The 13,392-nt window shown below is 37.4% G+C and overlaps 1 pseudogene; it reads right to left on the reverse strand.

Annotated features, from left to right (window-relative positions):
• Window positions 1–11,896: 11,896 nt before the first annotated feature.
• Window positions 11,897–12,914, reverse strand: LOC100673808 (olfactory receptor 10D1B-like; annotated as a pseudogene).
• Window positions 12,915–13,392: the final 478 nt, after the last annotated feature.

A 13,392-nucleotide genomic window follows, 5' to 3' on the forward strand; every position in this document is an offset into this window, starting at 1 on the left:
GGAATTTTCCCAGCGTCATAGACTCAGGATCAGAATTTAGGTCCAAGATATTTTGTAGTAGAAACTCCATTACAGTGATTCTGAATCCATTCCATCTAATCTCTTGAATTATATTTAACATTTTATGGTATACACGTGCTCGTGCGCACACACACACACACACACTTTTCTGGAGAAAAGATCTAATAGTATTCTTGTGTTCTCAAAATGGTTTAAGACTCTCAAACAAGATAAGAACCACTACTCAACAGCCTAAACTAGAAAACATAAAATATGATCTCTATGACTGAACAGGTTAAAGTTAAATGTAAATAAAGAAAAGAAACTTGTATTCATTTTTCATAAAGGAACAGAGAAAATTTTATAACTACTTAGAGCAAATGGTGAAAAGAAAAAAAACAGCCACAGTAAAGAAGAGATGCCAAAAGGGCAGAGAGGAAGAGAGGAAGGGATGAAAAGATACAAAAGGAGAAAGAGAGGCAAAAAATGTACGTAATAAAAAGTGATGTTTACACCTTTTGTGTATACAGTGTTCAGGTCCAAGTCAAATACAGGCTTACTCTCTTCTGTTCTCTGGCATTACTTGTGGACAATTTTCTAGATCTCCTTGTTAGAAAGGACTCTACAGATCAGCTTGATCCTGGAGCCTTTAGGCTTGTGGTGTTCCTATGTCTCCATCCTTGAGCCACGCAAGTTCTGTGTAAATAAATTCCCAAACCAGACCCCTCTGATCCTCTGATCTTTTCTATAGGCTCAAAAGCCTTGCGCAAGTGTGGGTATCAGAAACTTAAAAAGAGCCGGCATCCCTAAGGGACCATATCCTCCAAAGTCTGCCTTGAGTCCCTAAGGCTTAGAGGTTACATGACTTTCTGAGTAAGTAGTTTGGAGAAACTAATAATTATTTTATAAGTGGGACATGACCAGTCGGTCCTTGTACACAAAATGATGAAGCTATTGTTCAGAACTGTAGTGGGAGAGCTACCAGAAACCTGGAAGAACATTCGACTGATTATCTCAACTGGATTAGTTTTACCTGAAAAGTAAAGAGATAATGATGCTTACAAAAAATTTACCCCTGACTCTTTTCAAAAATACCCATGAGTCCTCCCAAAACCAATCAGAAGGTTCAGGTACCTGAGAGCCATAGCATAAGACTTTGAGTGAAAAGATCTGGGTTCAAATCATGGGCAGCTTACTTAGGCTGTCTGAAGATCATCAAATTTCTTTATCTAAAAAATTGAAATAATACCTCTCACAAACTCTTTTCATGAATTTCAAATTAAATGCCGTATATGAAAAAAATTTTGAAATATGAATTATCTGCATATATGAAAAATTAACATTATTTAAATGATTTTTATTTAATAATAATTTTTATTTAAAAATGACTTGTATAATGTCTTGAAGAAACCTAGTTATAGGTATTTAGTAACAGATTTCTTGAGATACAATTCACCTATCGTAATATTCACCCTTTTAAAGTGTACAATTCAATGATTTTAAGTAAATTTACCAAGCCGTGCAACCATTACCACAATCCAATTGTAGAATATTCGCATCCCTTCAGAAAGATGCCCATTTGCAGTAACTCCCTGTTCCCACAACTAACCTTAGGCAGCCACTTATCTACTTTCTTGATAGACTTGTATTTTCTGGACATTTTATATAAAAGGAGTCTTATATGTGCCCTTTGTGTTTGGCTGATTTTACCTATTGTAATAATTTCAAGGTTTATCCATATTGTGCTTCATTCATTTTTACAGTATAAAATCCTCCACTATATGGATATAAGGAGCCTAGGTGGTGCAATGGTTAAGAATTTGGCTACTAATGGAAAGGTCAGCTGTTAGAACACACCAGCTGTTCCAAGAGAAAAAATGACCTGGTGATCTGCTCCCATAAAGGTTTCAGCCGAGGAAAACTTATGCGGTTGCCATGAGTCAGACCAAATGGCATCACAGGGCGTTCTACATGTGAGGTAAGGGCAGAGGAAGGATCATCAATGTGGAGAAGAGGACATTCCTCCCTACTAGTGCTAATACAGGTAGTCCCCAATTTATAAGGGAGTTCTGTCTGACACCTTTGTCCTAAGTTGGCTCTGTCTTAGGGAATAGCTCTTTTTTTTTTTTTTTAACTTTTTATTATTATTGACTTTTATTATCAGCATCTTTATAATTGCAATCTTTATTTGTCTTTGGGGCTTTCGATCTTTGTCTTTGGGGGATTGGCATGAAATGATAACATTATCAAATTACATGTTGCAACATTATGTGTAGTGTACATTACTAAAGATATGATGTACCAAGAAAAGGACAGTGGTGATGCAGTTAGTTGTAACTCGAGTACATGGAAAATCGGTGTCTACCTGTAGTGTTATATGAGCCCCAGAGCTTAGAAAATCAATTCCTGGAAGGTGGAGGATGAGAGTAAAAAGCTCAAAATTGACTGGGTTTACTTGAATGTGACTAAATTTTTATTTCCCACCATTTGGAAGAAATGGAAGCTCAAGATTAAAAGCTGAGTTGTGGAATACTAAGGGAAGTTACATTTTGCACATCTGAGGTTTGTGAACAATAGTTTACCCACTACATATCCTCTTAGTACATTTGAAACCACCCAAAATTGTGCCTTCCCAAGAGGTACAATAGAGACATCACTTGTATGCATGTAACTGGTTGGGAATCCAGGATCTGAGAGTCTGAGGGTTGGGAGTAGAGTTATGGGTGGAAGATAATGGGTCTAAGTATATTTAATGGACTTTGAAAATTATTTCACTAGTGTTTTATTTCACTTGCAACATTTTCACGGGCCTCAAAGCTGAGGCCTGATCTCACAGGGCTCCTTGAATCAGCTTTTGCCTGTTACTAACTCACAGGGCCTTCTCTAGAACTGTCTCCATGGAAACTCGATGAAGACAAAATGACAGGACAGAAAGAGAGATAGCCTAACAATTAATTTTAAGCCTGTTGTTTCCTTTTCTTTAGGCACTGATAACAAATCTAATGCTATTAACATGGTTTATATCAAACAAATACAAATCTATTACGTAAGTACATATTACAAAATTAAAACAAAAAAGACAGAAAGAGAGAAATAACCACTACTGGCATTTTTCTCATTTCTTGCCATTTCTGTGCCTTAACTTTTCCTAGTTCTTTCCTCTAATATCTACTCCTACTCTCAAATTTGCAAATCCTGTCAGCAAATAAGACTCAGCTCGTACATTGCTTGTTCCAGAAGGCCACCTTCATATTCCCAGATCAAGTGAACCTCACTCATTTGAACATGCTTCATATTTTATCTGTATCTTTTTACAACAGGTATTTGAATTATATTTTTGTTTCATATTTACTTACATAGAGATACTTATCTTATTCATCTTTTGATTCCCCATAACATCTTGTTAAATAGCTTCATAATTTCTCAATGAATATTTGCTAATTAAAAAAAAAATTTTTTTTAATATATCAGTTAATTAGAATAGAAGGCCAATTACTTGGGACTCAGGCTCCTTGATAGAGAACAGAACTTCCAATACAGTGCATTATCCCCGTGCACTCATTTAGCTATGTGTGCAGGCCTCTTTTCTCATTGCAAGGGAAGGTGCTTATATTTATGATCGCTGAGGTCCCTTCTCTATTTGATAATCATGTTATAAATATAAGATAAAATTATGGTGCATTTAAATTAGTTTTTGTTGTGGGGCCTAGTGTATGATTTTCTACTCAACATTGGCATCCAAGTGGTTAGGCTTAGCTCTATAAATAACAAAATTGTCAGGAGACGGAGGGCCAGGTTACATGAGGGTATCATTTACAGGGATAAACCTACTTCAATCTTACGAATAGTTACAGACTTTGGTCTATGCTCAGGCTCTGTGTGGAATCACTGCAGGATATATAAAAATGGATATATAAAAACAAGCAGGACATACAATGCCAATTCTCAGGTAATCTGTAAAAGATGCAAAGATAATTATACGAAGATCATTATAAAACCTTAACTGAAAGCAGACAAGATCAATAGAAGTTTTAAATCTTGAATTGGATTCCAACCCATTCTTTTAAGTGAAGTAATGTTGTGCTGTTGTTAGTTGCCATCAAGTCAATTCTGACTCATGATGACCCGTGTGTTACAGGGTGGAAGTGCCCCGTAGGGTTTTCTTAACTGGAAGATTAAGGGAAGGAAATCACTACCCCTTTTCTTCTGTGGTACCACCGGGTGGATTAGAATATCCAACCTTTAGATTAGCAGTCAAGTGCAGTGTTTGCACCTCCTAGGGACCCAAGTGAAGTAATGTTGGATATCAATCAGTGTCCCTCACTTTGTTCTTTGTGTTATTTTAGGTATCTCATTTGACCACTCCGTGTCTTGTTGTTTCTTCATATATAACATGAGGTTATTGGTTGACAAATCTCTTAAGGTTCCATCCATCTCTAGCCTATTACATCTAAGAGGACATAAGCGTGTATCTCTTTATTTTGACATTGATGGTGTGTTCATTGCCGACCTTAAAGGACTTTTATTATATTTAATTCACAACAGATTTTATTCTATTGGTGTTCATCATTTTTCCCATTTATTATATTGTATATGTGCATGCATGTATGTTTTCCTTTGTGTGTACTTAAGGTAATTTAAAATTCCTGAGTGCCCTGAAAATAACTAAGAATATTAAAATAAATAAATAAATAAGTCTTTCTAAATGTTGGGTTTCAGAAGGTGAGGTTCACGTGACCAGCAACGATTCTTCACAGCATGCATTTATGGAAAGAATCAGCAAGTACCTGCTTAATTCAAATAATGAGAACTGTCATGGTTGATAAATTGAGCCCTCTGCATTCCCTCTTGAAACTCGCACTGGGTGTTAAATTGCTTACCATGACCCTGTTGCTCAGTCTAACTGCCTGCTTTTAATTCTGCTGTTCACCATGTGCTGGGCAAAGCCAGCTGCGGGAATTGAAATATGATTGACAGAGTCCTCCCATGCTTTTTGGACAGGGAGAACAGTTAACACTCAGAATATGTATCCATTTGGAGCTCTGACATCAAGATTTCCATGTTTTCACTGTTCCCTCATGTTAATTGCAGTCAAGGCTATTTAGGTGCATTGTAACTAGTGAATGGTATTTTTAATACTAACTCCCAGGAGAGAGGTGAAGTTATAGGAATCTTTTTTTGTTTGTTTGTTTTAGAAGGAATCAGCCTCATCTTAGAAATGCTAGGAAAACTGACGTGAATAAAGTTGTGCACGAGCGTGTGTGTGTGTGCTCACATCCGTGTGTGTGTGCACGTGCACATGTGTGTGTATGTTTAGTCTTCCCTTGGGATAGCAGTTGCAAAGGGAATCCCCAAGACCGTAAATATTTTAACAAGGTTTGTTGCATTGCCTAACCTAACTCCCAGTCTCATCTATCCACTTTGTCCCATGACACAGTTCACAAGTGAAGAACACAAATTAGGGGGAAAATAAATCCAAAGTCATAATGAGCAAGAGATGCATCTCACAGGAATGAGTACCTTTGAGATTAATTAGCTAAAAAGTTCTCTTCTCAGTGACTCCTTTGGGGACATTTTATAGCCTGATGTAAGTGGTAAGAAAAGTTTCTGTAAATGTGTTTCTCATCTGGAGTTTTCCGATACCTAGTTGAAGGAACAAAAAACAATTTCTGACTTTCAACAAACCGTGTGAAAAGGAATGAACATAGAAAACACATGCTGTTGTCAACAGACACGTCATACATTGTACATGGAAAGCATCACGGCAGAACTGGGGCTTGGCAGTAAGACAAACTTAGGGCTGAATACTAGCTGGACCACACACTACGTGCATGATTTTGATCAAGGTGCCTAAGCTCTCAGGCTCATTTTTCCAACCTGTAAAATAAATATAATAACAATAAATATGTATTTTATAGAGTTTGTATGAGAATTAAATGAAATAAAAATGAAAAGAACTTAGCACAGTGCTTAGCACACAGCAAATGCTCTATATACCATAGCTAACCACAATGACATTTTACATTTTCTTGGTATCTCCATCCTTTCTTGATGGTAGCTTTCATTTAACCTCTTCCAGAAACAGTTATAATTTAATAAGTCTATCAGCTTGCCCTCTACTAATTTTCATTCAATCTCATATAACATTTAATTGTGTATGTTTGGTTCTTTAAATTCCTTTGACAAATTCTCAATTTCTGGTAGTAATTAGAAGCAGCAGCATCCTCATTTCTGATGTTTTCTGAGAACTTTGTGTCTTGTTTACTTTGGGCAAATTGGGAGCACTTTTTTTTCCTGTATTTATTCTTTACTATATCTCTGTTTATATCCACCTATGATTTGTTAGTTATAAGTAAAGCCCAAACAGATGTTTGAATTTATGTAAACTGTGTAAATCCAATATAATTCCAATATCTACCACTTTGTGGGATCATATGTTCAAGGGGTCAGCCTTTCAGTGATTCCCAGTGAATGTATTCATATGAAGGAAAAATAACAGTGAAAATTTCATCAGGGAACAGAGTCTTACCCAATGCAACATAAGTTAACACGCAAGATTAATATGTTAAAATGCTTTGCTATATACAATATGTACTGCATTTATTAAGCTCTTAACTATATGCCAAATCCCACACTAAGCTGTTTACATGGATGACATCATTTGATCTTCACAATGACCCTATGAGTTAGGTACTTTTGTTCTTCCCATTATATATTTAAATAAACTGTACTCAGGAAACTTACCCAAAGCCATACAAATTAGAAGTGACCGAGTGGGAACTGGAACCCAGGTCAACCTGACTACAAAGCCCAGCATGTTCTTACACACTGTTCTGAGTGTTCTTGAATATTGGTTTCCAAAGAAAAATATTGTAAATTGAACTTTGATTTTCTATTGCATTTTATTTTTACTTAAAGAAAATGTATTTCTTAAGAAAAAGAGAAGAGGGGAAGAAAATGTATTTAGCAAATCCCTATTATGTTCAAGATAACAGTGTTAGGTGCTATAAACAAACTACCTAAGTCAGTCTTTATAGCAATAATGAAGTAGGTTTAAATATCTCTATCTTACCAATTTAAAATAGCAAATTAAATTAGCCAATTAACTTGTTAAAAGTCATAAAATTCATATATGTTAAGAGCAAATGGAAATCCTGTTTGATTCTTTTACTTCTCCCACCATAAACTATTACTATTTTTCTCAAAGTACAGCATGAGTCTGTTCCTAGGCTATACTTAATGACATATCCTAAATGTACAGACTGAGGTCTTGGCCTAAAAAATATATATATATATATATATATATATCGTTTAGCTTATTCATTCAACAATGAAGGGCCCAACAGTTCTGAACTGTAATTATCCACCTGTCTCCTTTTCTTCACTTCCCTGGATCTGGTTAAATGGGGAGTTGTTTTGCCAATCTTATTTTGACATAATGGAATGATACTTTTTGACACAGTGAAAAATTGAAACACACAGAAAAAGAACTTAATTCTGCCTGAGATAGGAAAACGTCACACAGACACGAAAATGACTTTTTAGCTTGGGTCTTGAAGGATAAGTAGAAGTTATCCATTAGAGGAATACGGAAAGGGTATCCCAGGAAGGGAAAATAAAATTTATAAAGACTGAGCTGTGAACGAATCTGTTTTAAATTTTTTGAAAACTTTTCCAATAACTGCATAAGACTATTCATTTCTGCTTTCATTTTATTATTCCACATTTTGTGTATGCCCATTAAAAATTTATTACTTTTTATTTTAGTCATTTCTGTATCTGCTTCCCATGCTTAACCAAGACCTTCTTAAGAATAACACATATAGCTCTTCATATCTCCAGTGCTTAGCACAAGCCTTAAACATAGTAAGCCCTCAATAAATGTTTATGAAAAGAACAAGTTGATGAAGGAATGAAAATTGGTAAGTGGTATCTTTAAGGAAGGGTCAGAATGTCAGTGTATCTTGATAGTAGAGTGTGTGTGAGAAAGACATGGGTGTTCCCAATTGAACATAAGGCTTTGAAGAGACTAAAGAGGTAGGTTGGGTCTAATTGTTAATTCCACAGGTAAAAGGTTACTTAGCCATTTTAATTCATCCTTTGGTCCTGAGGTTGCTGCACTGAGATGTTCCCAGACCAAGAGAAGATTGATGACAAGGTGTTTACTCCAGACTTGACACAAAGAGAAAGCCTACACCTAGAGCTGATGTCCTGAATTTGGACTTGTAGCCTACTAGGCTGTGAGAGAAAAAAATTTCCCTGTGTTAAAGCCATCCACCTGTGTATTTCTGTTATAGCAGCAGTAGATGACCAAGACAGGAGTAATATACACAAAATTCAAGATAATGATGTCTTCTAGGGCTGTGAAGGGGATAGGATTAGGTGGGGTTTACCAGGAACTTCCAAGGCAAAGCACTACTCTTTTCCTGAAACTGGATAGTGGGACACAGATATTAATTTGTATTATACTTTGTATATTTTACATATCATTCACAAATATCACTTTCCAATTGTTTAATATGTAATATAAGCAAATTTTTAAGTAAGACATCCAGAGGAACAATGATGTTTTGATGTTGTTTTTGTAGCATCTTACTGAAGCAAACATTAAAATAATATTTTTAAACAATGAAATGTGGAATAAAATGGTGGTAAATGATAGGCTAGATTTTTTCTCAACAATTTAACATCCCAATAATTACTGGCATTATCGTCCTTCTTATCTTAAGTGAACTAGCACAACATGTAATAATCTCATTCTCTTAGCTTGAATAATTATTTTCGTAAAGCCAAAGTAAGTATTCTTTACAAAAAAATTGCAAGTGACCAAAAACATGAATTTCTTAGCGCTTATTCAATTATTTCAATCAATATGCTTTAGGACACATCAGTAGTGTCCCAGGGAGAGCAGGAAGTAAAAAACACAGGCTTCTAGCCATGTGAACACTCCTTTGAGCGTCTCTCTCCACAATGCCAAATGACAAATAGTTGAGTGATATCTGCCCAAGCAATTACATTTTACCTCCTAAAACAAAAGATTGAAATATACATTGCTTCTTCCTGGAAAACACTTTTCAGTCATTCCTAATCAGAGACAAAAAAAAAAAAAAAAAATCAACCTTCAACACCTCTTTTGTGAGGACTCTCCCCTGCCCCAGCAAATATACTCCATACTTTCAGCTTTATTTCACACCTGAATTATAATATGCTCCAGTTAGGCATGTATCAGTTTATATTCTCCAGTGGACTTTTCCAATCAGGCAGTGTCATGAATTGAATTGTTTTCCCCATAATATCTGTCAATTTCACTAGGTCATGATTCCCTCATATGATTGTAGGATTGTCTACCATTTATCTTCTGATGTGGTTTCTCTATGTGTTGTAAATCTTCTCACTATGATGTAATATGATGGATTAGTGGCAGTTATACTGATGAGACTCGTAAGATTAGATAGTGCCTTAAATCAATCTCTTTTGAGATATAAAAGAGAGAAGCAAGCAGAGAGACATGTGGGACCTCATACAACCAAGAAAGCAGTGCTGGGAGCAGAGCGTGTCCTTTTTTCGTGAGCTTCCTGCGCTGAGATGCTCCCAGGCCAAGGGAACACTGATGCATCATAAGGATCTTCCTCCAGAGCTAACAGAGAGAGAAAGCCCTCCCCCAGAGCCGGTACCCTGAGTTAGGACTTCTAGCCTACTGGACTGTGAACGAATAAACTTCTTTGTTAAAGCCATCCACTTGTGGTATTTCTGTTATGGCAGCGCTAGCTGACTAAGACAGGCAGGAACATGTCTTCTTTATCTGTGCATTTCTCACACCTAAGCCAGACCAAGAACCAAACCCATTGTCATTGCATCAATTCTGATTCATAGCGACCCTATAGGATAGAGTAGAACTGCCCCATTGGTTTTCCAAGGAGTAGTTAGTAGATTCAGAACCCCCACCTTTATGGTGAGCACCCTGAGCTCTTAGCCATTGCACTACCAGGGCCCCTTCTCCACACCTAGCACAGACTTATTGATCGAATGACATCTGAATGAACAAAAATGAAAATAATTTGACTCCCATCTTTTAGTTTCACAAATTGTTCTATTTTGACCACCTGAGCAGCTTGTTGCTGTTGTTACTTGCTGTCTAGTCAATTCCAACTTGTGGAGACCCCATGTGTGCAAAGTAGAGCTGCTTCATAGGTTTTCAAGACTGTGACCTTTCTGACGCAGATCTCCAGATCTTTCTTCCAAGGTGACTCTGGATGTGTTTGAACTGACAACCTTTTAGCTAGTAATTTAGCACTCAACCATTTGCTCCACTCAGGTGCTCCCACCTGAATAGCTACAACCAAGAAATTGAGTAATGAGAAGAGTTCTTGAGAGTGAACTCAAAGAAGCTTGGGAAATTTTTGAGATATGACAAATTTGATAATTTAAGACATATTTTCAGTTTCTTTTTATGCACACAAGACAAAAAAAAAAAAAAAAAAAACTTACCTCTGGCTGTCCCCTGCTCTTCCATCACCCTCTTCCTAGAGTCCTTCCCTCCCTACATTACTGTGGGAACAATTTTCAGAGCAATTATAATCCCCAAATGTGACAGGATTTTCAATGAATTCAGTTATGAGAACAGTAGTTCACTATATTGAAATAACACACTTTCCATTCTTAAAGTATTTCAAGAAAATAATTAAGGAATGTAGGAAGAGAGGCCAAATACAAACTCTTTGTAAATTGAGAAGCCAAAGACACACAAAACAATGGGAGGTTGGAGCCAGCATCCCCCTGTGGCTGCAATGAACGATACGAAGGCAAGTCCAGATTTTCTAACATTGAATCACAGTACAGCCACCCCTACATGGATTCCTCCTCTCTACCTCTCCACATTCTTTTTTTTTTTTTTTACTGGTTTAAATCTGACGACCTTTCAGTTATTTATTCAGGTATTTGGTGAGATGAGTTATTAAGTAATAAGTCATATATTTGGAATTTCCACCCAAATCCTGTCAGGTAAATTAATTTATTTCGTGATGAGAAAATCGGCTAGGGAAGGGAAAGAAATGTGTGAACTCTGTTTCCTGTGAATTCCATCAGGACCTGACAGAGCCCTGCATAATCGTCTCATCAGGAAACTAGAAAAATGTGAGAAGGCAAGAGTCATTATACAGCAACTTTCTAAAAACTCAAGCATGACAGGATAATCATTAATGATATAGTGTCAAGTTGGAGTACCCTCTCCACATTCTTGTTCACATACTGCCTTTTCACAGCCAGGGCCTGTTTCAATGTCTAAGTCCAACAGATAAAGTTTTTAGGTGATGTAGGATTTTGGTAGTTCTGCTTCACCCGCAAGAGACCTGCCTCAATTCCCAGCCCAAAGTGCTTCTCCTTACTCAACATCTTTATGGTTCAGAAGTCACAGGATGATACTTGAAGCCAAAGGGATACACCCATCCCATTTTTTTAATAACCTCTAGACCATCAAATGAGGGTTTATCCAATGCAGGCATTTGAGGAGATCAGCACTGCAGACAAGCTGAAAAATTTTCAGAGTGAATAAGAAAAGAAGGAGAAGAGGTAGACGACTGAAAAAAATAAAGATTAAGAAATATGAAATCTGAGTTTTTCTCTCTACTGGGAAGAGCTCCCTCCCTCCATGAACAGCAGTATTATGTCCTCGAGACAGCCCAGGTCCAGAGTCAGAAAACCAGCTTTCAATTCCTCATTCTGCCATCCCTCCATATGTGTCCTTGGACAAGTCATTTGAACAATTTGAGTATTAGTCCCATTGTAAAATGGGAATAATAAAACTTGTGTTCTCAAATTCAAAAATTTTTCTGAGAACCACATAAAAATGTTTTATAAAATGTGAATTGAGATTGAAATGTTAGCTATTGATCTCTCTCTACAGCTGTTCAGGAAGGAAGGCCAACTGATGTAATGTCTCCCTTAGAGATGATTTCACCTCCTTGTTTTGCAGGCTGTAGATGAAGGGGTTCAGCATGGGGGTGACCAGGTTGTTCAGGACTTGAACAGTTGCATTAAACCCGGGGCTGGAGGTGGGTTGCAGGTACATGAAGACCACCGGCATGTAGAAAAGAAGGATGGCAGTGAGGTGGGCACTACAGGTGGAGGAGGCATAGCGTCGGCCCTCTGCAGAGCGGATCTGCAAGATGGAGTAGACGATGCGGCTGTAGGAGGTGAGAATGAGAAGGGAGCAGCTGAGGGGCATGAGGTCCACACTGATGAACCCCACCATCTTCAAGGTTGAGGTATCTCCACAGGCCAGCTTCAGCATCACTGGGATATCACAAAAGTAATAGTCCACCTCATTGGGACCACAGTAAGGCAACTGGAAGGTGAGAGTGGTTAGAAAGGTGGCCTTGAATACAGCCGAAAAAGGAGGTCCCCATGGCAAGGATGGCACACACTCTGTGACTCATGGTAACTGTGTAGTGCAGAGGGTAACATATGGCCACAAAGCAGTCATAGGTCATCACGGTGTGCAGGAATCACTCAGTGCAGCCCAGGAAGTGGTAAGAGAAGAGCTGGGACACACAGCCTGCATAGGAGATAGCTCGGCTATTCCCTCAGAGGTGAAACAGCATCTTGGGGGAGCTCACTGAAGGGAAAAATATGTCAAAAACAGACAGTTCGCACAGAAAGAAGTACATGGGAGCGTGAAGCCGAGTGGAAGAGACAATTGCGAGTAGGATGAGCAGGTTCCCCTTCAGGGTGAAGAGGTAGAAGGACAAAAACAGGGCAAAGAGCATGGTCTCCAGACCCTCTGTGTGTGGGATGCGCAGCAGGATAAATTCAGTCACCACTGAGCAATTCCTCATTGCTGTGAGAAAGTCCACATAAAGGATCCTAGACACCAAAGTGCGGACACCAGTATTAAATTGTCGAGCTTCTTGCTGATGACTACATCGGCTATGTTTTTAACAAGCAACAACTAGGCTTCTTATGTAGGGTGAGATCTATATAAAAACACAAGGTAATAAAAACTGTCAGACTGATTCAGAGTTATAACCTATTCAGATTCTGAAAGGAATATTTTGTAGAGGTGAATGGTTGTCCCCTATGACAACATCAGAAGTTTAGAGACATATTCAAAACATTCTCATGTGAGGTTAGAAACTTTTTTAGTTGTTTATTCTTGAATTTATTCTCTTTGAAGCTTGTATTTTGAACTTTCATCATCTCTTTGAGTAACAAACTCCCACTATTCATTACCTTCTGCAAAATATCAGAAAAAAAATTGTATTAGAAATCAGAACACTTGATTTGGTTCCTAGCTTTGCCATTTCTTAGTTACATGATTAGAACAATTTATACACCATCTCTTGTAGGCATAGCTTCATCATCTACAATGTGGAAATCCTAACTATTATAACAACA

The sequence above is a fragment of the Loxodonta africana genome, chromosome 15, assembly GCF_030014295.1.
Source record: "Loxodonta africana isolate mLoxAfr1 chromosome 15, mLoxAfr1.hap2, whole genome shotgun sequence".
Classification (NCBI taxonomy): domain Eukaryota; kingdom Metazoa; phylum Chordata; class Mammalia; order Proboscidea; family Elephantidae; genus Loxodonta; species Loxodonta africana.